Source organism: Mus caroli, unplaced genomic scaffold (genome assembly GCF_978045245.1).
Source record: "Mus caroli unplaced genomic scaffold, Mus_caroli_1 scaffold_10, whole genome shotgun sequence".
In the NCBI taxonomy this organism is placed as follows: domain Eukaryota; kingdom Metazoa; phylum Chordata; class Mammalia; order Rodentia; family Muridae; genus Mus; species Mus caroli.
The window spans coordinates 90,661,840-90,679,943 of NW_028227265.1; the positions used below are offsets into that span (position 1 = coordinate 90,661,840).

At 37.7% G+C, this 18,104-nt stretch overlaps 1 pseudogene; it reads right to left on the minus strand.

The window, feature by feature from the left end:
• Positions 1-4,492: 4,492 nt before the first annotated feature.
• Positions 4,493-5,423, minus strand: LOC110300653 (copine-8 pseudogene; annotated as a pseudogene).
• Between the last annotated feature and the right edge of the window lie 12,681 nt (positions 5,424-18,104).

Here is an 18,104-nt window from a genome sequence, read left to right on the forward strand (position 1 = left end):
AAGAATATTATGCTCAGATGATGGATTTGCTACTAGGACTTTGGTAAGGCATGGCATAACCTTTGTTATAGATAGCTTTGTCCTATATCAACTCAAGGAGATTTTGCCAGGTGATCTAAAAAACAATCTCAACTTATTTAAATAGCTGTTTTATTTTCCCTTGAATACATATCTCTTTCACAATGAATGTTTAAAGAACAATGAGATAATTACTGTACTGATCTTCAAGAGACTCCAGGAGCAGGTAGCCAGGAAAACGCTGGGGAAATTTTAAATGAGTCCAAAATTGAATCTCCTTGGTAACTTTTGGACAGTCAACATAATATTGATATGAAATAAAATAAAGAGGTCTTATAAAGTACTCTTTATAATGATCTTTTGGTATACAGAAGTGTCAGTACAACTTTATAATAATGATTATCATATCACTGGACAAATGAGAACAACTAAACAGATCCAGCGATACTATTAGAGTCTTCATTACATAGCTATTAACTCATTAAAAAAAAAACCACCAGAATCCTGTTCTTGAATAATTCCTGTTCTTGAATAATTAACATGATTTCAGAGTCACTGCTCTGAAAGAAAAATAATAAATTATTTTAACTTCCATAATGTTTGTATTCTTTTATCAAACTGTAAAGGAAAGCTAAGTAGCATTGACATCAAGCTAAGCATTACAGTTTTGTTTGTGAAAATAATACTGTTTCATTGATAAACCCATTACCTAAATAAACTGTGCTTTCTCTGCCCTCTGGATTTCATGTGAATGTTTATATGAAAACTGAGCCTATGTTTTGTTTATTTGAATATACTGACAAGATGCTTGGGTGACCTTTTCAACCCCTCATCTCTCCTTCATCAGGTCTTTTTCTTTAATTGAATATTCCTTAGTGTTCATGAAAGGTCCTAGACTGGCAGCTCTAAAGACAGTGGCTTCTTAGCAATCCACGCCTGAGTTCATTTTGTGTTGGACATCTACTGCTGGGCATGCAGCTACCCTTAAGAATAGTTTGTTTCCCCGGTGCGTTCTTTTCCTTGGAAAAGAACTAAATTTCATTTGCAAGTGGTTATGAATTGGAGAAAGTTTCTGGGATAGAGGTAGGCCATGCATCCATTTCTTTCAGTTCTAGGACCTCATCTGGTACAGAACTGTGTGGGCTTTGTACACACTGCCTGGGTTTCCATAAGTTCATATGTATGTCAGTCATGCTGTGGTTTCCTTGCTGTCCTCTATCATTCCTGGATCTTATACTCTTCCTGCCCCCCTCTTCTGTAGAGTCCTTCCTGAATTCTGTATTTGATGGAGACATCCCATTTAGGACATAATATTCCAATTTTCCTACTCTATGTATTACTGGCTGTAGGTCTCTGTATTTATTCTCATTGCTACCCGAGGTTTTGCTAATGATGGCTGAACAAGACACTGATCTATGAGTATAGTAGAATATCATTAAGAGCAACTTTATTGCTTAAATTCATTTAGAAGAGTAGTGGAATTTAGTTTTGCCTTGGGTTCTTGAGCATATCAGGTAAAGGGTTCCAACTTAGTGAAGTAGACCTTAAATCCAATCTTTGCTGGTTGGTTCCACAAGCTTTATACAACTATTGTACCAATGTATCCTGCAGGCAGGCCAACATGGTAGATTGAAGGGTTTGTAGCATGATTGATGTTTACCTTTCTCCTTTAGTAGTACTATACTTCCTGGCACTATGAACACTAGTCTGTGTGCATATAGGCTCTAGGTAGGCACCAGCACAACTTTTCCATGTCTTGTGAGTTGTGTAGGTATTGTCTTCAGCAATAGGACTTTACTATCAGTAAGAAGAGAGCACTCAATAGCCTTGGCCATAACCTACATTACTTTTGTATTTCCATGGGTTTTCTTGGACAACAACTCAATTAGATACAACCCATTCCTGGTATTCAACGATGAGAGATACCCATTTGGGGCTCTGTCTCCCATTATTTGGCAACTTCATTTAGGTCCACATCATATATGTATATATTTTAAGAAGTACCTATTGTCTATATTTGAAGAGGTATTTATTGTATTGAGTTTCCATTGAGCCCTTCAAATGGACTTATATTAACTGTCTATCCCTGTATTCATTCCCTCCCTCGCCTACCTCTTTTCTTCCACTTCCCCTCCTCATTTTATCCTCCCTATTCAGCCCTGCTCCCTCCATTCATACATACTCTCTCTGATTATATGGATTGTAGCTTGTTAAATTTTTAAGTATCCAATGACAATGAAGAAGGAGACCATTAGTTAGCTTGGATCTCCTTATTCTGTGAGTGACCTTGTACAGAATTTAAGATCTCCATGGATATCTTTTGCTGAAATGAAAATTAAGAAGTAGTAACATGGAGAAAAGATAATAGTAGAAAAATCTTTTTGTCCAATAGTATCATTTATAAATGTTAAAAACATGGTTGATCCACTAGAAATCTTTTGTAGGTGACATGCACCAATAGTAAGGAGTTAAATCTGCAGATCAAACCAAATGTGATTTCCATTTTAACACATTATGAGTAGACAGGGAATATGATTTACTTTCATAAACTAAACAGACCACTGTCCCTCATGAGTTCTTCAAGCAGTCACATAGTAAAGAATCTGTGTCAATTATGACTTTTGGAGAATTTTTATTATTGGCTCTTAGGTTATCATCAGATAATACATGGCATCAGTCAGCAGGCTCATTGTGCAGGTGTGCATGGTGAATACATCATAGTTTCAGAATTACCATGATGAGTCATTACTCATATGACTAATCAGCTGTTGCTAGCCTCAATTAACACTAAAAACACTCATAGTGCTGTAGTGACAGGATAGACTTCTGTTTCTCCCTGCATTTATATAGGAACGAGTATTCCTGTAATAACTGTATAAACATGGTACAGTAACTGTCCTAGATAACAGATTGGCTAAACTAGAATAGACATTTGACACAGGAACTTATCCTATAAAAATGCTTTCTGAATAATGTGGCATTAATGAAGACTACATTAACATTTGCATAGGTGCTTTGTCTATAATATTTTAATTTTTTTCCTTTTAAATGTTTTAATAGGTACTTAAAATGGACAATTCACATCACAGTTATGTAACTGTGACTCTGTTAGCTATGAGGATTATGCATATTCTCCAGGAAAACAGTCCCATGCTTATAAAAGTCACCATAGGCCAAGTTGTGGCAAGAGCACACACAATAGGAATAATCCAAGTAGCAAAGAGGGGGAGGCAGAGAGGTTAGAAAGCAGTCACACTGTTGACACAAAAAAGAACAACAAATAAATCCACATTTCTATATTTTGAAGGCAATTCACAATCATTTCCAGGAATTCTGTGAGAATTTAAGGCCATTTGTTCTAAAGAAATGTAGACATAACTTCACAAAACTATAATTCGTATAAAAACTGTACATTGAAAACTATTTAGAATTGGTTGTGAGCAGGCAGGTCAGGGTAGTGAGATAGGTTATTTTACAAATAGGCAGGTTGGGGCAGAGGAATGAGTTTATTTCACAAACGTGTTGTGTGCTAAGTCACAGGGTTGTGTACGTTGAACTGAGAATTCACAAGAGACTCCAGCCTGTGCAACCCGTGAAGGCAAGATGGAAGGGTGAGAACATAAATCCCAAGCAAGAGAGTCAGTATCCCTTTGAATCAAATTATCTAGACAGGATATAACTGAATACAAAGTTCACTACACCTGCTACATGGTTTGGAGTTATATAGTCTTGTTTTTACACACTAAATCATAGTGTTATAAGGATGGTGGTTTTTATACAAAGTATATTCTGTGCATTAACAGTTTATGATGCTTGCCTGTTCATTGCTTCTAGTTGGCATTTAAGGATAAATTGACTGCAGTCTAAATTTAAACCCGAAGTCCATGAAAAAAAATGCATATTACAGGGCCACATCTGTTTATAAGTTGAAACTCCTACTGCTGGACAAAATGGACATTAATCACTAAGTAGATTCTAATTCCTTCTCTTCCCTTACTCATACCATGAATGTCTAGACATTCATTCAAAGAGATATTGCTCCTGTGATTATAGATATTACAATTTAGAAGACAAAGGTTCAATATTTAAAACTTACTCTTAAGAACAGCTATAAAAGTATTGAAATTTAAAAAGTAGTAATGTGTAAACATCGACACAGAGACTGCTGGCCTATATATGTAGCAGTCAAGGACCACATTTGTGTTAAAAATGTAGCTTGTGCTTTTTCCCAATAGTATATTGGAAATTTACTATTCTGTCGAGAACAAAACAAAAATATTCAAAATATAGAGGAGACATCTCTACTTTGCGGCAAGCATCTTAAACAATTTCCCGGTTGCTCATGCAACAACCCTATTTACAGTTTTGGTTTAGGAAAAGAATTAGTTTTGGATCCAAGAAAGCACATTTTCCAGGACTGCTGAAACCAAACTGAGAAAGTGGCTCATTCCCTGGTTCAAAGCAGAGCACCAGGATCAAAGCACAGGCTTCGCAGTTCCGACTGGCGTGTGAGGGACATCAGCATCTGGGTGTGGTCATATTTGTGTCTGCAGCACGTGTGTAGGAGGGGTGTACGGCAGGGGCGCCGGTGATGGCTTGATTCCTCTGGCTCTCACGTAGGAAAGGAACTGCTCGGGAATCTCAGCTAAGACATCTTTGGCCAGTCTCATCATGCTGAGTATGTGGTTTCCACTTCTGTCAATATAATCCCTGAATGGCACAAACTGTACAATGTCTCTTTCAGCATATTTTCCTCTGGAGGAAACTCTTACATCATCTCCATCCAATTCAACCATTGCATCAAATTCTGCAGGTCCCACACCTACTATTATTATTGACATGGGAGGCTTTGAGGCTTTAACTATGGATTCTTTAGTTTGCGCCATATCTGAAATGACACTGTCCATCACAATGAGGAGCACAACGTACTGGGAGCCATCTTTTACAGAGGATGTGTATCTTGCTACATGGTTTATTACGGGAGCAAAGTTGGTTGGCCCGTACAACTGGACAGACTTCAGACTTCTATAGTAAGCTTCCATGACACCTTCAATGCCGTCACAGTAAGGATTCTGAGAGTTGCCATTCAAGGCAAACTCGTGAGATATTCTTCCATCTGGAGGCAGCTTTGCACCAAAACCCAGGGCTGGGAACGTCTTTTCGCTGTCATAATCTTGAATGATTTCTCCTACAGCCTTCAGTGCCATTCCATAGGCATTCAGTTGGTAAGGGTTCATGTAGTGGAGAGAAGTCGGCTGGGCAGGGTTTCCATTTGATGCTGTAAAAATCAATGGCCACCGCGAAGTTGATCTGCATTCCTGCTTTAATATAGTCCAGGAAGGAGACTTCTGTTTCTACCAAGAAGGACAATAAGGTTACTGTTCATAAGGTTAGTGTATGTTTTCTTTTTTCCTTTCTTTTTGATGCCTAATAGACATTGAATTGTAACTGTTCTCTTGCGAGCTCCCGATAGCTTGTTGTGAATTCTCCAATGAAATCATGACTCCCATCTCGGTCACAGTCATACACTTCTACCTTGATTGTTCTGTCATAGTCCCCGTTGCACAATGCTCGCACTGAGATCTTGAACGTTTGCCACACAGGATTTAGAGTGTTTTTGACCATTTCTGTCTTGTGACAAATTGTAAAGCTACCATCCTCATTGCTTCCAATAAAAGGAAAGAATCTGACTTCCCAAAGAAATCCTTCTTATCCAATGTGTTTGCACAGAACTGCATCAAGACAGCATCCCTGCAGCAGTTTAGCTCCTCTGCCGTCAGTATGATTGTTCACATTTCCTGCCTGGAATTCCTACTATTGGCTTTTCCAGGAGACTTCCCTGTGAACCAACAATCTCCCCCAATGTACAAAACACTTGTCCCAGAAAGTCATGTTTGGACAAGTCGGGACTCTTTGAATCAACATCATATAAGTCAAAACGAAGATTCTCTCTTTCTTCAAAGAAATAATCCAGAATAAATTTTCTTACCAAATCAGGATTCAAAGTATTATCGATCACGTCAGTTCTTCCAAACTGCAGGACACGGACAACTCCACTCGTGTGGCGGGGATGGCCGCACGCAGCTGGTTCAAATCCCCGATGCCCGTGGCGCTGGTGTAGCGGCTATCCATCTCAAGCTGAGGAGCGGAGCACTTGTCCCAAGCACACATCCAAGCTGCAGCAGGCTGAGCACTGCTCGAAGCCAAGCTCCGCACCGACGGGAAGGGGTGAGAGTGGAGGCCATATTTTAGTATTTAATCCTCATGTTTTCCAGGAATGTTAGAAATCAAATTGAACTGTATGATATGGAAGGACTAAGAAATTCTTCCTAGTGACTCTAAAATGACTTTCAAACTCTCCTATGACATAGAGCCCCTATTAAACTGAAATTAACTACCTGGTATTTTGGCTAGTCTAACAGTATTGAAAACAATGCTGAACCTGAACTCAAATCCCCAGACCTCACATAAATCAGGGCAAAGAAACAGAAATCTTTATCCCAGGCCTCCTATATGGAGATTTGAGGCAAGACAAAAGACTCCAAGAAGCTATTGGGCCAAATAGCCTGGAATACACAGCAATGGACAACAGACTTTGTCTCAAACAAAGAGGAAAACAAGAACAGACATCTGAAGTTATCCACCAATCTCTTCATGAGTTTTATGTGTACCAGCACTCACTCATTGATGTCAACACACATTCACATGGTACACACCCGTACTTACCCTGACACTCCCCTCTTCCACCCCACACAGATACACATAGATTAAAACAAATAATATTCAAAGTTGTTGAAACAACTATATACTTGAAAACATGTCAAAGAAGTGCTCTTCTTAAAATTAATTATTCTTTTCTCTTTTTTCCATTTTTTTATTAGGTATTTACTTCACTGACATTTCAAATGCTATCCCAAAAGTCCCCTATACCCCTCCCCCGCTCCCCTACCCACCCACTCCCACTTCTTGGCCCTGATGTTCCCCTGTACTGGGGCATATAAAGTTTGCAAGACCAAGGGGCCTCTCTTCCCAATGATGGCCGACTAGGCCATCTTCTGCTACATATGCAGCTAGAGACATGAGCTCTGGGGGTACTGGTTAGTTCATATTGTTGTTCTACCTATAGGGTTGCAGACCCCTTCAGCAACTTGGGTACTTTCTCTAGCTCTTCCATTGGGAGCCCTCTGTTCCATCCAATAGCTGACTGTGAGCATCCACTTCTGTGTTTGCCAGACACTAGCATAGCCTCACAAGAGACAGCTATATCAGGGTCCTTTCAGCAAAATCTTGCTGGCACATGCAATAGTGTCCAGGTTTGGTAGCTGATTATCAGATGGACCACTGGATGGGGCAGTCTCAGGCCACCAACAGATTGGGAAAGGATCTTTACCAATCCTAAATCAGATAGGGTACTAATATCCAATATATATAAAGAACTCAAGAAGATAGACTCCAGAAAACCAAATGACCCCATTTTAAAATGGGGCACAGAGCTAAACAAAGAATTCTCAACTGAGGAATATCAAATGGCTGAGAATCACCTGAAAAAATGTTGAACATCCTTAATCATCAGGGAAATTCAAATCTTTTCTCTTATATTACATCCAACCATAGTTTTCCCTCCCTCCATTCCACCTAGTCCCTCCCCTCCCCTCACTTTTCCCCAGATCTACTCCTTTTTCACTACTCTTTAAAAGAGAAGGTTTTACCAAAGATCATTCATACCTGTTGCATTGAAAATTCTAAAAATAACACATATAATCTGAAGTGGATAAATAAGGATAATTTCAAGCTCATTTACAGTGTATAGCTTTTATATCCATTAGAATGTCTATAAGATTTTACACAAGAACCAATGCTGACTTTATATTTACTGTAAATATTACAGTAAATCTTTACCACCACTCTAATCTCAACAATGTTTAAAAAATCAGAGAGAAAAAGCTGGATGTCAAACTTCAAAATACTCATGCTTATGTCTTGTGTAACAGAAATTTCTTCTACCCCTTTAAACCTTTATATACACCACTGTAGTTTCTATTTCCTTTATAATCAGACATAATACATAAAAAAAGAAAATAGTATGGGCATTTTTAGTTCTAGAAAATATGACATTGTGGGAAATTTAACATTTGTATAGGTATATATATTTAGATCTCAGAGAAATTGATTTTTAAAAAAATAATACCCAAACTAAAGCTTTGAATTTAAAAAAAAAGTGTGACTCCTTGCTGAGATTGTCCTCCCATTTACCTTGAGATCTGATAATATGTTGACCATCTTTGGTACTTCTCTATCAAAAGCATCACTTTATCTCTTAAATCAACCTGAAATCTGAAGAAAAATATTTTGGTGATCTCTAAAATACAGTAGCCTATCTATGCATGACTTGTAAAATGTTTGCTGTGATTTCTGATAATACAGTGATGTGTGACTGCTATAAGCCACAGGAGACCTGCCAAGGTGAGAACACTAGCAGGTATGGATCAGACACTGATAACATGCAGCTTGATCATGTCCTGATAGTTGGGGAAAGAATTTCCTTTTAAAATGACTTCTATGAGAAAAAAATCCATAGTTTAATTTTAGTGTTCAGAAACATTCTTGTATAAAGGAAATTTGAATAGGAACCATTCCAAGCAGGTGAGAAATAGTAATGGAAGGGAAAGAACCCAATCTGATGGCTACCTAGCCCATTTCCTTCTGAATATGCCCTGTAGGGAGGAAGGGATACTTTAAATAAGGCAATGGGATTTGCATTTTAATCTCTACTATTCCTCATAGATGACAGTAATGATGCCACAATGACTGAACGCATTATCGTTCAAGCAGTATGTGGAGGAAAAGGCCCCCAAAATAATATAAATCATATGCATAAAGCTATGTATAATGAGCAAAGAAAGAAATTTTACTATGTAAATTACATTTAGATATAACCAAATTGCTATAGTTTTCCATACAAACTATATTCAACTGAAACTACTTCCTCAAACAAAAAATATCATATCCAAAGAAGAGACACACTAAGATGATTCACAGAAGCAATAGTAAGTCCACACAGCTACTCCTCAACATGAACCCAAATGAGGACAGAGGTAAGCCTTCCTCTCAGAAATAGTCATGATAGACCCAGAAGCAGAGTTCAAGAAAGGATGTAGGTAGGGAAAGTGGACCACTAAAGATCTTTCCCAGTGGCCTATTGCCATAGCCTGACCCCACTTCCTGAAAGTTCCATAACCTTACAAAACAGCGCTAACAGCTGAGGGTGATTTAAACCATGAGTATCCAAGGATAATTTTGATTAACCTGGCTCATAGTTCTAATCCATAAATACATGAAAGAAATTAAAATGGTTACAGATTTTTGTCCATCAGGTCTCTCAAGATGGTGGATCATCTATGTCCAAGGAGGAAGGATCACTTTCATGGCCATATCCATAGCAGAGTTCCTCTGTGTTCTTCTTTACTGTATTAGGAGATGGCACAGTTGGTGAGCTCATAACCGAACACAACCAGGACAGAGATCACATAAAATATATAAATGACATCAAATTCTAATATATCTCTGAAATATTTGATAAAAATGCATTAACTTTGTAAACATCAGAGATATATGGCAACATCTTCTACTGAGAGTTCTGACCTATTGCACTCAGAATTTTTATTCTGTAGCCTTCTACATAGTTTTCATGATATCTTCTTCTCCTGTAAAAGCCAAACCATTTAAAACAATAGGCCAAAAGTTTCCTAAAATTAATATGCTTGAGTATAGCATTACTGAAAATTTTGAGAATTTTTTTGCCTTTTAAAATAAAGTTTTTTTATGAGATTGGCATAGACTCACACATTTATAAAAAGAATAAGGACAGATTGCATATATTATTTAGTTAGTTGCTATAGGGATTCTATCTTTCTGTGCCATAGTAGAATATCACAGCCAAGATATTGATATTAATGTTTTCAAGATAGAGACCCTTCATCACCAAAATACTCACATGCTGAACATTCACAGGTGTGTTTTCTTGTCTCCTTTTAAGACCTGGAAACTCCTGACATGTTATGCCATTCTAGACATTCCAATCCTTGCATAGTATGTAAGTAGAATCATGTGCTATATAACTATTTAGAATTGGGGTTTTAAAAAAGCCTAATATACTTGATATCATCCAGGTTATTACATATTCATGTCTTGCTCCTTCCTGCTACTTCATAGTTCTTTTTTTTTTCAACAGGGTATGGGTCGATACACTTTCACATCAAAGTATATGAAGTATTTTCACTTTGTGGGTATGATAAATAAAGCCTCTCTAAATTTCTGTGACTAAAATTTTCATATGAATATAATTGTCATTTCTCTGGAATAAAGTCCCAACTATGTGCTGACCATTCTTCTATATTCCCACATATTAGTATGACAGAAATAATAAGAAATAAATTGTTACAACCTGAAAAATATAAATCTTAATAAAAGCTACATTTTCCAAAATATAAACTTTTAGCCAAGTTAAAAAACATCACTAAATAAATGATTCTACAACTTTCTGGATGCAGTGATTAAAATGTTATTAATAATTAAATGTCTAATTTAACATAGCTTTGTGAACAGTAAAGTATACTATTCATATACAAGCTATTTCTGTTATTTGCATTTTTGATGGGCCTGGAGATTGGACACATAGCTTCCACGTGCTCATTAAGAAAATTCTTTTTTTTTTCCTTTTTTTAAATTGGGTATTTATTTCATTTACATTTCCAATGCTATCCCAAAAGTCCCCCACAAGCCTCCCCCCACTCCCCAGCCCACTCCCACTTCTTGGCCCTGGCGTTCCCCTGTACTGAGGCATAAAAAGTTTGCACTACCAATGGGCCTTTCTTTCCACTGATGGTCGACTAGGCCATTTTCTGATTCATATGCAGCTAGAGACACGAGCTCCAGGGGGGTACTGGTTATTTCATATTGTTGTTCCACCTATAGGATTGCAGATCCCTTTAGCTCCATGGAAAATTCTATCACACCCATTTGCAAAGGAAGATTTTTTTTTTTAAGAGAAGAAAATACAGTATTATAAGAACATGGGCTCGTGAACCCAAGGCTTTGAATCTGGATCCCAGTCTTGCCAATAACTAGTTCTGTTCTTAAGTTCTTAATCAAGGTTGTTCTGTTGATTGTTTATTTGTTTTCCTGTGGAGTTTATTTTCTGTTGGTCATCTACTGCTGAAAATGCAGCCTACCTTGAGACTCCCTTGTAGAAGACTAAATGTTCATTTGCAAGTGGTTATCTAATGGAGATAGCTTCTGGATTAGTGATGGGAGTGTATATCTATTTCATCTCTCAGCTGTAGCTCCATCTAGTGCAGAACCATGCAGTTCCTGTGTACCTTGCTTCAGGCTCTATGAATTCATATGTATGTTGATCTTGTTGATTTAGAAGGCCTTGTTTTCTTGGCGTCCTCTGTGCCCCTTAGTTCATCTTCCTCTCCCTGCCACCTCTTCTATGAAGCTCCCTGATCTCTGAGGACAGGGGAATTTGAATAGTCCACCCCATTGAGGACTGAGTGCTCTAAGGTCTCTCTGTCTCTAAATATGGTCTGGCTGAGTGTCTCTGTATTCATTCCCAACTGCTGCAGGAGAAATTAGTCAAGTGTTTTTTGCCTACTTTGAATTGCAGTTTCCTCCTCTATGAAGTGAGAATGAGAATAGTGTATGATAGTGTCCTAGAGATGATTATGTTAAAGCACCACAGTGCTTAAAACAATATCCTGTATAACAGGAATTCCCTAGCTGTTATTATATTATTACATATATTGCATACTTCCTTGTTAACAGTTCAAAAGCTAATGACTTTTCTAGATCTCCAAACTCTTAAGAGGCTGACTCTTTTTATGAAGTTTTCATTTATTATTTACAATGCAAAACTGTGAATAGTTGATCATTCCCTCAGTGACTGAGTATTAACAAGTTAGCATAATTTAAATACTGCAAAAGCTAGCCATGAAAACAGTGGAGGTCCCTGGGTCCCTGAGATGGCTCTTAGAGTAAAGGCACCTGCTACCAAGTCCAAAGATATAAGTTTCAGTCCTCAGCCCCACATGGTCAAAGGACAAACCCAACTGACACTAGTTGTTATCTGACATTCACACAAGGTGCACAACACATCTGACATAAATAAATACATAATTACATAAATAAATGTAATTAAATAATTCAGGTCCTACCTTCAAGAGGACTTCTCAAAGAATATCTATCTATGAAATTAGAGCAACAACAAATTATCACCTATAACTCAATGTAAATGCAGACAAATAATACTTCTGGAAGGTATAATTATCAACATTAAGGTGGCACCATAGTGGAGAATCACTATATCAGCATAATGGGTTTTATTGCCTATAAATCAGAAGCCAGAAACTTATGTACAGAAAGCTACAAGTGATTTCTTTCTGGGAATATTTATATACCAAAAGATTAAAACACTTTACAGTATTAAACTTGCCCCAAGTGCTGTGCAATGGAGATTAATCATAAATCTTTCTAATTCTGGCACGAGTTACATGTGCTATTTTAGAATACTATCATCGAAGTAGATGTTGAAAACGTCTATTTGTCCTCGGGTTATCTCAACTGCATCCACATTTAAAAGGAATAAATTGATGGCCATCAGACACAATATTACATTGAGCTGATGAACTGGAATATGAATGTAAACCAAACATTGCAGTAGAGTTTTGTTCTGAAGGGTTCACCAGGTGCAAGCACAACTGCAGTGAGACACAGAATGACTTTTTTTTCTTCTCTCTTACTTTCTATTAGAGTGGAGTGACCTTGATAACTAAGATTCCTAAGTATTTTAAGATTTATGTCATGAATTAGTCTGTCTTTTTTGCTGTAATGAAAACAAAACTAAGATAAGCTGGAATTTCCCAAAGGCTCCTGTTTTAAATGCTTGTCCTGCAATTGTGGATGCTATCCTGGATTGAGGCTGAGGTGATAGACATACATCACAAACACGAGTCTTTAAAGATCATACATGGCTCATTACTGCAGCCGTCTCTCTACTTCCTAATCTACTGCCATGTGACAGCCTCTGTTATATGCTTCTGCTGCCGTGGACCATTCCATCATCCTTTCTACTATGGTAGACTGAAACATGCCAGGACCATGAGCCAGAGCAAATCATCCCTTAAGTAACATTTAATCAAGTATTTTGGCCACAGAAACATGAAAGAAAATAGCCTGTATTTTCAAAAGAAGGTTATTTTAGCTCAGAGCTCTGTAAGTTGACACATGAGGATCACTTTCTATCTGATGGAGTCATAGAGATAAACATGGAGCACATGGGCATGTCACCACTTAGTCCCTCCCCTTCTATTATAAATCTATTTGGATGCAATCATGGAAGCTCTGGCCCGGGAGCCTTATTTGATGCTAATCACATTCCAAGATCCTTCCTCTGAACACCATAGTTAGAGTAAATTTTCAGCCTTTAAATACATTATAATGAAGATGAAACCTCAGCATAAAATGTTGGTATATATACTCACATCTCATCAATTCCATAGTAAACAAAAAATTATTTTTTAACACAATCATACACATTTTTCAATATAAGACATTGGAAAAACTCCCCTCTTCTTCATCCTTTACTTGTGCCTGCTGTGTATCCATCCATTTTGGCTGATCCCTTTAGGTAAAACAAATATAACCTTCTCAGGAAAGCAAAACTCTTTAAGCATTAAAATATAGGAACTGGAAACATACTTTATAAAGAAACATATGAGTTCCTCCATGATTTCTTACAGAATATTAATGTGCTTGTCTATAAATCAGAGTAGCGTCCCAAGCCATCATTCTGAAGAATCAACTCTTATTAGATAAGGCATAAAAATCAGGAAGATTTACATTAAAATTTCAATATGTTATTCTCTAGTCCTTACATGTCTTTTGTCAGGAAAATCCTTAACTTGAATGTGTTTTGTGATCACAAGTGAGATGTTGTAGATAGTAGTTCATAGTCATGAAATAGCCAGAAGATGAAAGTATATACATATATATATATATATATATATATATATATATATATATATACCTTCATATATATATATATATATATATCTTCAAATATATATATATGTGTATATATATATGTGTGTGTGTGTGTGTGTGTGTGTGTGTGTATATATATATATATATATATATATATATATATATATATATTTGTGCTATTTGAGATAAGTTAGACTTTGGGATTCCAAAGTATTTTATAATCAAAAATAAACCATAACTGCTAAATCTCTATATAAAAAAGCATTCAGTCAGGACTTTATTTAAATACAAAGTGCAGTGCCACACATATCATTCACGTTAAAGACCTAAAAGAGGCTAATAGATTGAGAATACTAAAAATGTTAGTGGTTTCAATTTCTTTCCATGAGCATAGCGGATCGTTTCAAAAGACCTCAGAGAAATGGAAACATATCCCATGCTCATGGATTGGCAGGATTAATATAGAAAACATGGCCATCATGCTGAAAGCAATCTACAGATTCAATGTAATCCCCATCAAAATTCCAACTCAATTCTTCACAGAATTAGAAAGAGCAATCTGCAAATTAATCTGGAATAACAAAAACCTAGGGTAGCAAAAAACTATTCTCAACAATAAAATAACTTCTGGTGGAATCACCATCCCTGACCTCAAGCTGTACTACAGAGCAATTGTGATAAACAACTGGTGGTTATCGTGTAGAAGAATGTTAATTGATCCATTCCTACCTCCTTGTACTAAGGTCAAATCTAAGTGGATCAAGGAACTCCACGTAAAATGAGAGACAGTGAAACTTATAGAGGAGAAAGTGGGGGAAAGCCTCGAAGATATGGGCACAGGGGAAAAATTCCTGAATAGAACATCAATGTCTTGTGCTGTAAGATCGAGAATTGACAAATGGGACCTCATAAAACTGCAAAGCTTCTGAATGGCAAAAGACACCCACAATAAGACAAAAAGGCCACCAACAGATTGGGAAAGGATTATTACCTATCCTAAATCAGATACAGGACTAATATCCAATATATATAAAGAACTCAAGAAGGTGGACTCTAGAAAAATCAGATAACCCCACTAAAAACTGGGGCTCAGAGATAAACAAAGAATTCTTACCTGAGGAATACTTAATGGCTGAGAAGCACCTGAAAAAATGTTCAGCATCCTTAATCATTCGGGAAATGCAAATCAAAACAACCCTGAGATTCCATCTCACACCAGTCAGAATGGCTAAGATCAAAAATTCAGATGATAGCAGATGCTGGCGAGGATGTGGAGAAAGAGGAACACTCCTCCATTGTTGGTGGGATTGCAAGCTTGTACAACCACTCTGGAAATCAGTCTGGCAGTTCCTCAGAAAATTGGACATAGTACTACCGGAGGATCCCACAATACCACTCCTGGGCATATATCCAGAAGATGTTCCAACTGGTAAGAAAGACACATGCTCCACTATGTTCATAGCAGCCTTATTTATAATAGCCAGAAGCTGGAAAGAACCCAGATGCCCCTCAACAGAGGAATGGATACAAAAAATGTGGTACATTTCCACAATGGAGTATTACTCAGCTATTTAAAAAATGAATTTATGAAGTTCCTAGGCAAATGGATGGACCTGGAGGGCATCATACTGAGTGACGTAACCCAAGCACAAAAGAACTCAAATGATATGTATTCACTGATAAGTGGATATTAGCCCAAAACTTAGGATACCCAAGATATAAGATACAATTTGCAAAACACATGAAACTCAAGAAGAATGAAGACGAAAGTGTGGACACTTTGCCCCTTCTTAGAATTGGGAGCAAAACACCCATGGAAGAAGTTACAGAGACAAAGTTTGGAGCTGAGACAAAAGGATGGACCATCTAGAGACAGCCATATCCAGGGATCCATCCCATAATTAGCCTCCAAATGCTGACACCATTGCATACACTAGCAAGATTTTGCTGAAAGGACCCAGATATAGCTGTCTCTTGTGAAACTATGCCGGGGCCTAGCAAACACAGAAGTGGATGCTCACAGTCAGCTATTGGATGGATCACAGGGCCCACAATGGAGGAGCTAGAGAAAGTACCCAAGGAGCTAAAAAGATCTGCAACCCTATAGGTGTAACAACAATTTGAACTAACCAGTACCCCTGGACCTCGTGTCTCTAGCTGTATATGTATCAAAAGATGGCCTAGTCAGCCATCAGTGGAAAGAGAGGCCCATTGGTCGTGCAAACTTTATATGCCTCAGTACAGGGGAATGCCATTTCAAGAAGTGGGAGTGGGTGGGTAGGGGAGTGGGGGGGAGCGTATGGGGGACTTTTGGGATAGCATTGGAAATGTAAATGAAGAAAATACCTGATAAAAAAATTAAAAAAAAAAAGAACAACAACAACAAAAAAAACTGCATGGAATTGGTACAGTGAAAGGCAGGTAGATCAATGGAATAGTATTGAAGAGCCAGAAATGAAAACACACACCTATGGTCAATTGATCTTTGAGAAAGGAACTAAAACCATTCAGTGGAAAAAAAGACAGCATTTTCAACAAATGGTGCTGGATCAAATGGTGGTTAGCATGTAGAAGAATGCAAATCAATCCATTCTTATCTCCTTGTACAAAGTTCAGTCCAAGTGCATCTAGATCCTCTACATAAAACCAGATACACTGAAACTAATTGAAAGAAAGTGGGGAAGAACCTCGAGCACGTGGGCACAGGGGAAATTTTCCTGAACAGAACATCAACAGCTTTTGCTCTAAGATCAAGAAATGACCAATGGGACCTCATAAAATTGCAAAAGTTCTGTAAGGCAAAGGACACTGTCAATAGGACAAAACAGCAACCAACACATTGGGAAAAAATCTTTACCTATCCTACATCTGATAGAGGGATAATATCCAATATATACAAAAAATTCAAGAAGTTAGATTCAAATAAGTCTAAATAAGACTCAAGGAGTTAGAAACAAATAATCCTTTTAAAAATGGGGTACAAAGCTAAACAAAGAATTCTCAGCAGAGGAATCCTGAATGGCTAAGAAGCGTCTAAAGAAATGTTCAACATTCTTAGTCATCAGGGAAATGCAAATCAAAGCAACCATAAGATTCCACCGCATACCAGTCAGAATGTCTAAGATCAAAAATTCAGGTGACAGCAGATGCTGGTGAGGATGTGGAGAAAGAGGAACACTCCTCCATTGTTGGTGGGATTGCAAGCTTGTACAACCACTCTGGAAATCAGTCTGGCGGTTCCTCAGAAAATTGGACATAGTACTACGGGAGGATCCCACAATACCACTCCTGGGCATATATCCAGAAGATGTTCCAACTGGTAAGAAAGACACATGCTCCACTATGTTCATAGCAGCCTTATTTATAATAGCCAGAAGCTGAAAAGAACCCAGATGTCCCTCAAGCGAGGAATGGATACAGAAAATGTGGTTCATTTACGCAATGGAGTGCTACTCAGCCATTAAAAACAATGAATTTATGAAATTCTTTTTTTTTTATTATTTTTTTATTTTTCGAGACAAGGTTTCTCTGTGTAGCCCTGGCTGTCCTGGTACTCACTTTGTATACCAGGCTGGCCTCGAACTCAGAAATCTGCCTGCCTCTGCCTCCCGAGTGCTGGGATTAAAGGGAAATTCTTAAGCAAATGGATGAATCTGGAGGATATCATCCTGAGTAAGAAAACCCAATCACAAAAGAACACACATGATATGCACCCACTGATAAGTGGATATTATATCAGAAGTTCGGAATACCCAAGATACAATTCACAAACCATATGAAACTCAAGAAGAATGAAGACCAAAATGTGGATACTTCTATCCTTCTTAGAAGGGGGAACAAAATGCTCATGGAAGGAGTTACAGAGACTAAATGTGAAGCAGAGACTGAAGGAATGACCATCCAAAGACTGCCCCACCTGGGGATCCATCCCATAAACAACCACCAAACCCAGACACTATTGTGGATGCCAACAAACGCTTGTTCAGAGGAGCCTGATATAGCTGTCTCCTGAGAAGCTCTACCAGTGCCTGACAAATACAGAA